The sequence below is a fragment of the Lycium barbarum genome, chromosome 1 (genome assembly GCF_019175385.1).
Source record: "Lycium barbarum isolate Lr01 chromosome 1, ASM1917538v2, whole genome shotgun sequence".
Lineage (NCBI taxonomy): Eukaryota > Viridiplantae > Streptophyta > Magnoliopsida > Solanales > Solanaceae > Lycium > Lycium barbarum.
This window is the reverse complement of record NC_083337.1, coordinates 91460193-91475224: the sequence shown is the minus strand read 5'-3', so window position 1 is coordinate 91475224 and position 15032 is coordinate 91460193.

Sequence of the window (15032 nt, the reverse complement as noted above, 5' to 3'; positions counted from 1 at the left end):
AATTATTGAAGCTGAAATATAATGGCTAGTATTGTTGATCGTTTGGCCGGGTTAAATTCCCGGATTTGTTGTTGATTAAAATTTGCCAAGATAGAATCTTGGGGGTGGTATATTTACAGGGGAGGTGCTGCCGAAATTTCGGCAGAAAATAAATAAGTGTATTTGAGGAATCGAGACAAGTGATTGATAATGAGAGTAATGATGATATGAATTCCTTTGTGTGTAGATTATCGAGTTTGGAAAGTAAGCGCATCTAGTTGGTCGTCGCACAGGTATGTGAGGCTTACTTTTCTTTCTTTTGGCATGCCCTAGAGCCACGTAAGGTATGATATGATATGCTGCCTTGGGGTAACTCTGTTCTGTGATTCTGAGTCTGATTATGATTCTAATTCACTTCTTGACCTGAGTTTGTGATCCTAGTTCATCCCCTGATATAAGTATTTGATATAAGTATTTTGATATAAGTATTTTGGTACAAGTATTCTGATATCCGTATTTTGACATAAGTATTCTGATGTAAGTATTTTGATATAAATATTTTGATATAAGTATTTTGATGTCAGTCCTTGATATAAGTATTTCGATACGAGTATTTTGATATAAGTATTCCGATGTAAGTTTGCTGATATAAGTATTCTGATATGAGTATCCTGATATGAGAATTCCGAAATCAGTATTCTGATATGAGCGTTCTGATATGTTTATTCTGGTTCGAGAACTTCTGTAAGATTTAACGTCCCTAACTTCCGTGTACGATCTCGGATTGCTCTGAAATGTTCGAAGAGGTTTCTGTATCAAGACGTCCATAATTTTCTTATATGTAAGTGTGGTTCCAAAATCTCTATTTGATTTGATTCGTAAGGACATCCGAAGGTGCCTGATATGACTATGACTCTGATTCCCCGAAAAAGGCTTCTGAAACGCTTATAAAGCGTTTTGTACTTCGAACGCACGTAACTTTCTCATACTACGTCGGATTGACCTGAAATCTGTTCCGAGCCCCCAGGTATCGGTAAGTATACTGGTCTGTCGAGTCTTGATTCCTATGCATGTGGTTTCTCACGACTCTGCTCGTGCATGACTCAATGTATCCTTCACTGCGTCCCGGGCCAGGTTCTGTTATGTCCTCTTGTGTCCGCTACGATATGATTCACTGCGTCCCGGGCCAGGTTCTGTTATTGTGCGCATTCCTCTGCATTGTTCACCGCGTCCCTCATAGGCGGGCCGGGCTCTGTTATATGGTTTGATGATATGATGATATGGGGTGGTGGCCAGGATGGCATATGATCTGTCTGTTCACCGCGTCCCGTACTAGAGGGCCGGGCTCTGTTACCGCACCCCTCACTGGAGGGTCGGGTTCTGATATATGCATATATGATACATGAATTTGATATATGATGATTCTGTTTACCGCGTCCCTTATCACAGGGCCGGGTTCTGTTATACGCATATGTGACATACGATTCTGAGTATTTTGTATGTTCTGACATCATCTGAGTATTCTATATGTCCTGCATTCCGTCCGATATACGACATCATCTGTACGTTTTGTATTCCGTCCGATATATGACATCATCTGTACGTTCTGTATTCCGTCCGATATATGACACTATCTGAGTAATTTGTACGTTCTGTATTCCGTCCGATAGATGACATCATCTGAGTAATCTGTACGTTCTGTGTACCGTCCGATATATGACATCATCTGAGTATTCAGTACGTTCTGTACTCCGTCTGACGTATGACCTTATCTGTGCGTTCTGTACGTGCCACACTCCTTCTGACATCTGGTATCGGTATGAGCGATCTGTGTCTGGAAAGTAAGTATGTCGGCATTCTGTATGCTCTATATGATTTTGTTATGCTTTGTATGATTTGCACGGTCTGTAGGATCTGTATTGGTCGGTATGGTCTGTGTCGGTCTGTATGGTCGGTATTGGTCTGTATGAACTGTGTCTGAGAAGCAAGTAATTTGGTAATCTGGATAACATGCGTACTCTTGGTACTGTTTGTTTCGATTATAGTTCTGCTTTCTGTATTCTATGCCTTACATACTCAGTACATATTCCGTACTGACCCTTGTTCCTTGGGGGCTGCGTTTCATGCCGCGCAGGTACTCCCAGACGAGATAAGGACCCTATAAAAGATATTTCAGCAGTGGTGGCGAACTCCATTTGCTCCTGGAGGACTGCCAAGTCAGGGTATGGTATATGCGTTATGGTTTCTGTATGGTATTAGAGACTTTGCAGACAGCGTCGTGGGTATAGTATGTCAGTCTGTAAGCGGCTCCGTCAGCCGATATGTCGGTCTGTGTTATGTATTGAATTTTGTATGACTATAGATTTGTTCGCTTGGAAGCTTCGAGAAAGAACATTTTTGAAAGAAACAAAAAAAAAATTACTATGTATTTTATCTGATTTGATTTAAAAGTTTGACGTAACTTTATGTGAAGCAAGAGTCTTAGGGTTCGCTCGACCCTAAGTAAGGGTCGGGTGCCCATCACACCCTAGTAAGGTCGGGGTGTGACAAAGTGGTATCAGAGCAGGTCGGTCTAAGGGTTGTCGGCAAAGTCGTGCCCGGTAGAGTCTTGTTTATGGGTGTGTAGCGCGCCACACTTATAAACAGGAGGCTACGGGGTATCTAGGGATTGTTGACCTTCTTTCTGTCATTGATCGTGCGATAGAGCCAAGTCATAGGACATGAGATCCCTTGTATGCAAGCCTTACATACTATGGAAGAAGATGGAATAATGATATGGAAAGCCACGGAGGTAAGCTTTGACATGTTCGTTCTGTTATCAGAAACCGGAAGCCCTGTACGACAGTGATTTGGTATGATATGATATGATCCCATATGAAATGACACGACGCGATATGATACGATATGATATGATGCGATATGATATGATATGGTATAACAAGACATGATATGACATAATATGACATGATATGGTCTGATATGAGGTAATATGATATGATACGATGTGAAACGACATATAAAGGCCCTGGCCGGCTGGAACATGTTATATATATGTACGATCCGTGAGATGTTGTTGATATTTGTAGTATGAGAGTGAATTCCGAATAGTAAGGGTTGGAAAAGCGTAAAATGGTAATTGCAAGGATAGAACGGGTTACAGAAATGTCTCGGAATCTGTGAGACCTTGATCTGCTCCGGATCAGGTAATAAAGGTTATAAGGGAAAGTGGACGCGATTATATCGGCCCTAAGGCATCGAAATCCATCAAAGTTTCGAGGTTAAGCGTGCTCAGGCGGGGGCAATTTCATGATGGGTGACCTCCTGGGAAGTTTTCTAAAAAATTTTGTAAAATTCAAATGTGAGCAGCAGGTCATATGTGTAATGTATATGAACATGAATGGTATCTTCTATGTCAGGATATCGACGGAAAATGAAAGGAAAACTTATGATAAGGAATTTTGCTATGTTGTGCACGGAGTTGAAAAGAAGAACTGTTGGCTTATAAGGAGCCCCTTAAAGGGGGGGAGGCCATATTAGGCTTACAAGGAATAGCGATGAACGAAATGAGCGTCACCACATGAAGTAAAAAATGAGTATATCTGTATCGAAGGATATGAGAGAAGGGACTAAAGAAGAGTTGTAGTAAGAATCTAAGAGTGTGACTTTGTTAAGATATGGCCACGAAACAGTAACAGAAACGAGATGACCTGAGAAAGACAAGGATTATATGTCGGCCCAGCAGATTAGAAAAACCCATGACACAGAATAAGGACCCATGTAAGGACAGAGAGACTCGATTATATGAAATGGGCATGGAGGAACGGGCAACTATAAAAGAAACCCCCTCCCGAAGTGCTACGAGTCCCCAAAAGGCCAGTTGAACATTCGAGGACGAATGTTCTAAAGGGGGGGAGGATGTTATAGCCCGTATTTTGTACGTTTGGATAATTCAAAGTCGTCGTGGGAAGTTATGGGCGAAACCCCAATTTTAAAAATTATATTAATGCATAAGTTGTTATGACTATTATTAGTATGGAAATATGGTAAGAGGCTAAGGGCAAGAAGAGAAATTCGCAAAATGGCTTATGGAAATATTGCGGAAAGAATAGGGGCAAAACGGGAATTTCACCAAAAGGTTCATGAGAATTTAAAAAGGGCCATATTGGCCATGTGACAAAAATATATATATATATGAAATGAAAAAGAAAAAGAATTAAAAAGGATGACAAATTAGTCTTCTTTTATGGAATTTCAAGAAAACTCTAGAGAGGGGCATGTGCCCCTCACATGCCACTAAAACTATATGTATATATAGGACTAAAGTCTTGAAAAAGAAGACAAATACATCATTTGTGCTCTAGACAATTCAAGAAAGAAAGAGAGGGAGAGAGAGACTTGGAGGCATCGGCTAGAGGGGCTGGCCGAAGCTTACCCCTCCATTTTGATCATGAAAAATTCCTTTCTTTTGGTTTCTCTACTAATTAGAAGGTTCTCTACAACATGGAAGAGTTGTTGGAATAAGGAAACAATTCATTTGGACCATTCATGACCTTGGCCAAGAAGGAGAATAAGGAGAAAAGGTAAGACTTAATCTTGATTTTCATATGTGATGTGTGACTTGTGGATGTTGTGGAATGTGGAAATGAATGAAGTTTGCAAAAATAAGGTGTTATGTGTGTTTGGCCGTGTATGTGTGTGTTTAGTAACGTGTATGTAACATGGTGTTGGAGTAATGAATCAATGGTATTCAACTCTTTTGTGTGTTGTGGATGGTTCCTATATGTTGTAGGTTGAAGAAATTAAGGAGATAAATGAAAATATGTGTATTGTATGTTGGCCGAAAATATGTATGGTGTTGGATTGAATTGATTAATTAATATTATTTAGTAAATTGAGTGTTGAGTTGTGGATTATGTGATGAAAAGTGAAGGTTGTTGTTGTTGTTGTAGATTTTATGATGATCATGGGAGCTTAATGATTCATGTAAAAGTGAGGATTGTTATGTGTTGTTTTAGAAGTGAATACGATTTCTACATGGTTTCTTATATTGTGAAAATGATGTTGTTAACGTGTGTATTATGTATGTTGTGAATGGCCGCGTATATGTTTGGTATTGTCCGTGGATATGTCTTGATGTATAGGAAAACTAGACCAATTTTATGTAGGGTATTGGTTGGCGTTGTGATAAATAGGAATGAATGGAGAAAAAAAATTTATGAAAATATGCATGTAGTTGTTGTGGCCGAATGATGGGTGAATTGGTAAGTTGAAGTGAATTGATCCTATTTAATATCTCGATTGTTGTGTTGTGAAGTTCATGATGGAAAATGAAATTGAAATCATTTGCGGATTATGAAAGAAATTACTACTATTGGAATACATTCTGAGTTAATTATTGAAGCTGAAATATAATGGCTAGTATTGTTGATCGTTTGGCTGGGTTAAATTCCCGGATTTGTTGTTGATTAAAATTTGCCAAGATAGAATCTTGGGGGTGGTATATTTACAGGGGAGGTGCTGCCGAAATTTCGGCAGAAAATAAATAAGTGTATTTGAGGAATCGAGACAAGTGATTGATAATGAGAGTAATGATGATATGAATTCCTTTGTGTGTAGATTATCGAGTTTGGGAAAGTAAGCGCATCTAGTTGGTCGTCGCACAAGTATGTGAGGCTTACTTTTCTTTCTTTTGGCATGCCCTAGAGCCACGTAAGATATGATATGATATGCTGCCTTGGGGTAACTCTGTTCTGTGATTCTGAGTCTGATTATGATTCTAATTCACTTCTTGACCTGAGTTTGTGATCCTAGTTCATCCCCTGATATAAGTATTTGATATAAGTATTTTGATATAAGTATTCTGGTACAAGTATTCTGATATCCGTATTTTGACATAAGTATTCTGATGTAAGTATTTTGATATAAATATTTTGATATAAGTATTTTGATGTCAGTCCTTGATATAAGTATTTCGATACGAGTATTTTGATATAAGTATTCCGATGTATGTTTGCTGATATAAGCATTCTGATATGAGTATCCTGATATGAGAATTCCGAAATCAGTATTCTGATATGAGCGTTCTGATATGTTTATTTTGGTTCGAGAACTTCTGTAAGATTTAACGTCCCTAACTTCCGTGTACGATCTCGGATTACTCTGAAATGTTCGAAGAGGTTTCTGTATCAAGATGTCCATAATTTTCTTATACGTAAGTGTGGTTCCAAAATCTCTATTTGATGTGATTCGTAAGGACATCCGAAGGTGCCTGATATGACTATGACTCTGATTCCCCGAAAAAGGCTTCTGAAACGCTTATAAAGCGTTCTGTACTTCGAACACACGTAACTTTCTCATACTACGTCGGATTGACCTGAAATCTGTTCCGAGCCCCCAGGTATCGGTAAGTATACTGGTCTGTCGAGTCTTGATTCCTATGCATGTGGTTTCTCACGACTCTGCTCGTGTATGACTCAATGTATCCTTCACTGCGTCCCGGGCCAGGTTCTGTTATGTCCTCGTGTGTCCGCTACGATATGATTCACTGCGTCCCGGGCCAGGTTCTGTTATTGTGCGCATTCCTCTGCATTGTTCACCGCGTCCCTCATAGGCGGGCCGGGCTCTGTTATATGGTTTGATGATATGATGATATGGGGTGGTGGCCAGGATGGCATATGATCTGTCTGTTCACCGCGTCCCGTACTAGAGGGCCGGGCTCTATTACCGCACCCCTCACTGGAGGGTCGGGTTCTGATATATGCATATATGATACATGAATTTGATATATGATGATTCTGTTTACCGCGTCCCTTATCACAGGGCCGGGTTCTGTTATACGCATATGTGACATACGATTCTGAGTATTTTGTATGTTCTGACATCATCTGAGTATTCTGTATGTCCTGCATTCCGTCCGATATACGACATCATCTGTACGTTCTGTATTCCGTCCGATATATGACATCATCTGTACGTTCTGTATTCCGTCCGATATATGACACTATCTGAGTAATCTGTACGTTCTGTATTCCGTCCGATATATGACATCATCTGAGTAATCTGTACGTTCTGTGTACCGTCCGATATATGACATCATCTGAGTATTCAGTACGTTCTGTACTCCGTTTGACGTATGACCTTATCTGTGTGTTCTGTACGTGCCACACTCCTTCTGACATCTGGTATCGGTATGAGCGATCTGTGTCTGGAAAGTAAGTATGTCGGCATTCTGTATGCTCTATATGATTTTGTTATGCTTTGTATGATTTGCACGGTCTGTAGGATCTGTATTGGTCGGTATGGTCTGTGTCGGTCTGTATGGTCGGTATTGGTCTGTATGAACTGTGTCCAAGAAGCAAGTAATTTGGTAATCTGGATAACATGCGTACTCTTGGTACTGTTTGTTTCGATTATAGTTCTGCTTTCTGTATTCTATGCCTTACATACTCAGTACATATTCCGTACTGACCCCTGTTCCTTGGGGGCTGCGTTTCATGCCGCGCAGGTACTCCCAGACGAGATAAGGACCCTATAAAAGATATTTCAGCAGTGGTGGCGAACTCCATTTGCTCCTGGAGGACTTCCAAGTCAGGGTATGGTATATGTGTTATGGTTTCTGTATGGTATTAGAGACTTTGCAGACAGCGTCGTGGGTATAGTATGTCAGTCTGTAACCGGCTCCGTCAGCCGATATGTCGGTCTGTGTTATGTATTGAATTTTGTATGACTATAGATTTGTTCTCTTGGAAGCTTCGAGAAAGAACATTTTTGAAAGAAACAAAAAAAAAATTTACTATGTATTTTATCTGATTTTATTTAAAAGTTTGACGTAACTTTATGTGCAGCAAGAGTCTGAGGGTTCGCTCGGCCCTAAGTAAGGGTCGGGTGCCCATCACACCCTAGTAAGGTCGGGGTGTGACAGCCACACATCGAGTTTTTTTTTGGAACACGTGACAAGTTATATGAATCACATATGTGAAGTTAAACACAACTCAAGAAGGACCCTTGAGCCAAATCAAAGTGGAAGTCCTCCAAACAAATATTTTTAAGTAACGTTTTCGGGTGATCTGACTTCGAGGGGAAAACACGGTATTATAAGTTTGGAATTTGGAAAAATACCAAGAAATAAAAGTTGTAGATAATTGAACTGTCTTTCCAACCATAGGTCGTGGGTCCACAGGAGACGTCGGGATAAGGATATATGGACGTGTTAAGGTAGGAAGGTCAGTGGGCTAGGCCCAATCTGGGCCCAACCGGGTTAGGCCCATGACCCATGTTTATTTAAGTGATATATCAGCCTCTTCTCTTCATTTTTCAGAACAAAACACCCAGAAAATTCTGGAGAAAAAGAGAGAAGAGAGAAGAGAGCTTAGAGAGAAAAGATCAATTTTGACCAAAATCTGAGCCCCGAATCGCGAAGCCCGTGAAGAGAAAAGTGTTCTATGTTGCGTTGCCTCCAATTTGAGCTAAAAATCAACCAAAAAGAAGGGGGTGGACGTGGTGGCTGCACACTTGAGGTAAGATTAAGGTTCCTTTTCATTGCTAATAAGTTTATTTAGAGTTCTACCGAACTAGAACGGAGAAAATAGTGTGATAAATTCGTTTGTTGGCATTGTGAATTATGGAATGAGATTTGAAGAGAATTTTGAATGAAAATAAATGTATTCAACTTGTAGAATGTGGAGGATGTCGTTATTGATGTTGTTAGTATTAATTTCGACTCTCTTACGGAAATAAAATTATTAAATAGTTATATCGCAAATTTGGTTGGTTGAGGAATTTAGAAAATAATGTGTGGGCTGTTTTATGGCATACGTTGGTATTGGAAATATTATGATTAATGTTGGTATTATTGTTGTTGTTGTTGGTTGCTGAATTGAGAATTCGGGCTAGGCATATAAACAGGGGAGATGCTGCCCGATTTTCGGCAGAATATAAAATAGTATGATTTGAAATATGGTACAAATATGCGACGAAAAGGCTAACATTAGCATAAATTCCTTTTAAATGTAGACTTACAAGCTTGGACGAATAAGCATAGCTTATAAGCGGTCGAATAGGTATGTAAGGCTTACCCTTTCTTTCTTTTGGCATGTCCTAGAGCCAAATAAGGTATGATATGTACTCTGGGGATTAATCTATTCTTTGATTCTGAGTTTGTTTACGATTCTTATTCACTTCTTGATATGAGTATATTCCATATGATCGATCTTATTATAGGATTGAACAACGAGATGAGCATGAAGAGTTTTGTTCCTAAAAGATTTCTGTATGTGTTAATGTCCGAAGTTCTGTTTGATATATTTCCGTATGGTATTCGAGAGATATTGGTATGACTAATGTCTGGATTTTGATAGCACGTTTGATTATTCCGTTGAGTCTTTGATTTATTTTGATACGTACATATGGTTCCAAAAGCTTTATTTGATTCGATCCATAACGATATTCAAAAGGTACCTAATATGATTGTTGCTTTGATATTCTAAAAATAGCTTTTGGAACGTTCAAAAAGGTTTCTGTAGTAAAATGTCCATAACTTTCGTAAAAGATCTCGGATTTGCTTTGAAATGTTCGTAAAAGTTCTGTGGTAAAAATGTCTGTAACTTTCATATACTAACTCCGATTAACTTGAAACGTGTTTATGATCCTTCGAACCTCGGTAAGTGTATGTATCTATCGAGTCTGGATTTGTGTGCATATGGTTTCGCACTACTCTGTTCGTGCAAGTCTCAGTATGTTATTCACTGCGTCCCGGGCCAGGTTCTGTTATCATGCGCCTTCCTCTGCATTGTTCACCGCGTCCCTCTCCCTTGCGGGCCAGGTTCTGTTATATGTATATCTGTATATGATGATATGGGGATGGCGGCCAGGATGACACATGATGATTCTGTTCACCGCGTTCCGCAATAGAGGGCCGGGATCTGTTATCTGCACATATGGTATATGATTCTGACATACATTGATAATTCTGTTCACCGCGTCCCTCACTAAAGGGCCGGGTTTTGTTACATGCATATATGATATATGATTTTGGCATATGATAATTCTGTTCACCGCGTCCCTTACCAGAGGGCCGGGATCTGGTATATGATTCTGTTCACCGCGTCCCTCACGAGAGGGTCGTGATCTGTTATATGTACACATACGATATAAGATCCTGATATACATAATCTGTGTCTGGAAAACAAACATTCTGACACTCTGGATCCGTACTTCTTCTGACATATGACTTCGGCATATATGATCTGTGCTTGGGAAACAATCATTCTGATATTCTGGATCTGTACTTTTTCTGACATATGACATCTGCATATACTATTTATGACTCGAAAATAAGCGCTTTGATAATCTGGATAATGTACTCACTCTTGTATTGTTCGTTTCGATTATGGTTCTGTTTTTTTGTATTTGATGCTTTACATGCTCAGTACGTATTCCGTACTGACCCCCTTTCTTCAGGGGCTACGTTTCATGCCGCGCAGGTACACCCATATGAGTAGAAGTCAATATAGAAGATGTTCCAACGGCGTTGGCAAGCTCCACTTGCTCCTGGAGTGCTACCGAGTCAGAGTATATGTGTTATGATTTCTGATAAATGTTAGAGACCTTGCAGACAGAGTCGTGGGTATTGAAAGTCAGTCTGTAAGCGGCTCCATCAGTCGGTGTGTCATTTTGTGTTATGTTATAAAGTCCATGTGGTTACAGATTTTATTTGATTAAAGAAAGATGAAACGAATATTCTGAAAGCATTTACTATGAATTTCATTTGTATTTGATTTAAAAGTCCAAAGAAATCATGTGTGTAATAAGAGTCTGCGGGTTCGCTCGGCCCTAACTAAGGGTCGGGTGCCCGTCGCACCCTGGTAAGGTTAGGGTGTGACAGGCCCCTAGCTGGGTCGTGACACATAAGGTCGTGAACCTCCGATTATATTATGGAGTAATCATCAACGTCATATCTCACCTTGGAGGAACTAACAATTTAAGGTGAGTGTACGCAAGGAGAAGCATCAATGAAAACATACTTAGGATTATTAGCTTCATGGACATCTTTTATTATACTAGGATTTCTCATGCTTATGTTCATCATCATCATTGTTACACCTCGGAAATTTTTTCGTGAACGTACAATGAGTAGACCAACGAAGTGTATGAGTGTGCGATGCTTTACTAATTAGGGAATTACTATTTATGAATTTTGGAAATGAGAAAGTTACAGATTTGCACTTCGACCCAGTTGGTCGTAAAATAGAATATGGCCCGTAAAGTGGTTTACGGACCGTAAACTGCCATCGTCTTTCAAACTTCCGAAAACTTCAACTTTCTGCCAAATGTCGAAATGGTTAAATACGACTCAGAATACGGACCTTAAATCGAAATATGGCCCGTAAACTGTGACCGTAAACCACCATGACTCCAGCAAACCTTTCTATTTCTGATATGCTTAAATAAGGATGTGAAGGACGGACCGTAAACCAGAATACGACCCGTAAACTGGGTTTACGACCACTGTGCACCCGACTACTGTTCATAAAAATAAGATTTTGTGATTAATATAAGGGACCCTTTTCATTCATTTTCATTTTATTTCTCATCTACACAACTCAAGAGAACTCTAGAACATTCCAAACATTTAATCCACAAGAATTTAAGGGAAATTAGTGATCAACTACATGAAATCCATGGAACCAAGGGTGTGAAGCTCATCAAAGTTCATCTACACCAAGAAATTGCAAAGGAAGTGAAATAGGGTTTTTGGCATAAAAGAGTGTTGTTGCTCAAGGCTTGTTCCAACACTACCCAAGGTAAGTTTTATGACTTTTTCATGATGATTGAAGTAATTATACGTTGAAACACTTGGATTATGGGAGAGTGTAGTAAATGGGTCACAAAATGTGAATAGTACCTTAGTTGGATGATAGTTGGATTGAATCATAAATGTTGATGTGTTGTGAGTATAAATATGTTATAAATGACGTTTAGACCATGAAATAAGTATTATGTATGAGAAGATGTGATGATGAGCCAAAACCAAAAAATATGGAGAGATCGGAGAAAAATGGTGGAATGTGGTAGATGTAGATAAATGACGATTGTTGATACGATATTGTGAGTGTTGTTATGAATGCTTGGTAGTTGAAATGAAAAATGGGAAAAGTAGTAGGAACAAAGGAAACGCTGCCCAAATTTCCCTAGAAATAGTACCACGTTCTTATCGTCGATTGACTAACGATGGTATGAATTCTCTCTTGAAGGTAGAGATGTGATATTGAAGGAGAACAAGCAAACGCTAGACCAATTAAACGACAAAGGTATGTGAGGCTTATCTTTTGTTTCAAAAGGCATGAATCCTTCAAGTCTTGTATCATCCTTCTACAAAATGAAGCCTATGAGTCCTTCAATATATTGAATTACATATGAATATGATGGTGATGATAATGAGATAGAGTATAGCGATTCAAGAAATTGTGGCATGATGCTCCTATAACGCTAATGATGTTATCTTTGTTAACACTCTCCTTATGCTCTATTTCCTTCAAGGCGAGGCACGATACTCATAAACGTTCATAACATAATCGGGGGTTCACGACCTTATGTCACCCCGACATAGTGTGGTTCCCCTTAAAGCTTAATGTATGCTCTTAATGCTAATACATGATATGTATAAAAGATGATTAACAATGCTAGTTGTGATACGATGATGATATGTATAAGACGCCGAGAAATGGTAAAATAATGCTATGCTATGAGATGTGTAATAGTGATGTGTTATGATTCATTTTGTGATGATAAGATTCCACCGCGCCTATTTGGCCGGGCATGTCACCGCGAATGCGGGCTGCGTATGATTCCACCGCGCCTATATGGCCGGGCATGTCACCGCTAATGCGGGCTGCTATGTTTACACCGAGCCTAAAGGGCCAGGTATGATCACCACTAGTGGGCGGCGTATGAGGATTACCCGGACGCGGGAAATTATGCGGATTACGATGTGACGATGTACGTGATGAAGTGTGTGATGATGTATGTGATGATGAATGTGATGATATATGGGATATGATAAAGCATATACTATGATGATGTAAAATGTGATATATGTAAAAAGTATGCCGCTTATAACGCTCAAACAGGTTATATCTTTTCTTATGATTCATGATGGTTCTATGACATTGTTCATCTCATTCCTGCCTTACATACTCAGTACAATGCTCGTACTGACGTCCGTTTTCTTTGGACGCTGTGTTCATACCCACAGGTAGACAGGGAGGAGATCTTGCTCTGGACTCTTAGAAGCTGATAGCTGACTGAAAGCACTCCTTTGTTTCGGAGGTGCTTATGATGATTCTTTTGTGTATATTTGTATATGTTATTCCATAGAGGCTCGTAGATACTCAATGTGGGTTATGTGGTTTCACGACGTGGTCAATGTGTAAATGTATTGATATATGTCATTTTGCTGACTTAAGTGCTCATGTGTATAAAAGCATTATGTTTTCAAAAGTTAAAGTGATTACCTTATAAATTGAGCATGAATTTGATAAATGATTGTTGAATAAGTCTAATAAGTGATAGTACGAGCGGTGCTCGGTGGTTAGCTCCGGGTGCCCATCTCGGCCCCTAGCTGGGTCGTGACAGAAGTGGTATCAGAGCAGTTCGTCCTAGCGAATGTAGTAGCCGATGCGCTTAGCCGCCGATCAATGGGAAGTTATGCGAAGTTCCTCCGGAAAAGAAAGAGATGGTTCATGAGATCCGTCAACTAGCTAATCTTGGAGTGCGTGTAATTGATTCGGGTAGTGCAGGGATTGGCATTAACGATCCTACAGTTTCATCTTTGAATATAGAAGTGAAAGAACGACAATATGAAGATCCTCAATTGTGTCATTACAGAGACACATCTCATGGAAAAGAAAAGTCTTCATTTGAAGTTTCTAGGGATGGAATTCTTGGATACTGAAGTAGGTTATGTGTACCGAATGTGGAAGAATTACGCCGACGAATTCTAGAAGAAGCACGTTGTTCCCGGTATTCTATTCACCCAAGTGCAACCAAGATGTATAACAACCTTAAACAACTATATTGGTGGGACAGCATGAAGAGAGATATAGCAGAATTTGTAGCCCAATGTCCAAATTGCCAACAAGTAAAGATTGAACATCAAAAGCTAGGAGGCTTATTGTAAGCGATGGAGATCCCTACTTGGAAATGGGAAGTAATCAACATGGATTTTATTGTGGGGTTACCTCGTTCCCGTGGCAAGTATGATTCTATATGGGTGATCGTGGATAGATTGACGAAAGCAGCCCATTTTCTTCCAGTTAGAACCACGTACTCAGTAGAAGACTATGCAAGGTTGTATCTCAAAGAAATTGTGCGACTCCATGGTATACCATTATCTATTATCACAGATAGAGGAGCACAGTTTACAGCCAAGTTTAAGAAGTCCTCTTAAGAAGGTCTAGGCACTCAAGTGAAGCTTAGCACGGCATTTCATCCGCAGATCGATGGAAAAGCCGAGCGTGTTATTCAGACCTTGGAAGATGCTACGAGCATGTGTGCTGTATTTCGATGGTAGTTGGGACGATCATTTTCCGCTAATCGAATTCGTATACAACAATAGCTATCATTCCAGTATTCAAATGGCTCCATATGAAGCTTTATATGGGAGGAAATGTAGATCCCTAATCGGATGGTTTAAAATAGGAGAAGTACAGCTAGTAGGCCTCGAATTGATTCAGCAAGCGGTGGAAAAAGTTAAGGTGATCCGAGATCGATTGCTGATAGCCCAAAGGCGCCAAAAGTCTTATGCGGACAATCACCGACGAGACTTGGAATTTCAGGTTGATGATTGGGTATTTTTGAAAGTGTCGCCAATGAAAAGGGTGATGAGATTTGGCAAGAAAGGGAAGTTAATTCCTAGATATATTGGACCCTATAAAATTATCCGCAAGGTGGGTCATGTCGCCTATGAATTGGACTTGCCTTCGGAGCTTGAATCAGTCCATCCAGTCATCCACATTTTGACGCTCCTCAAGTGTGTTGGAGATCCCACAAAAATT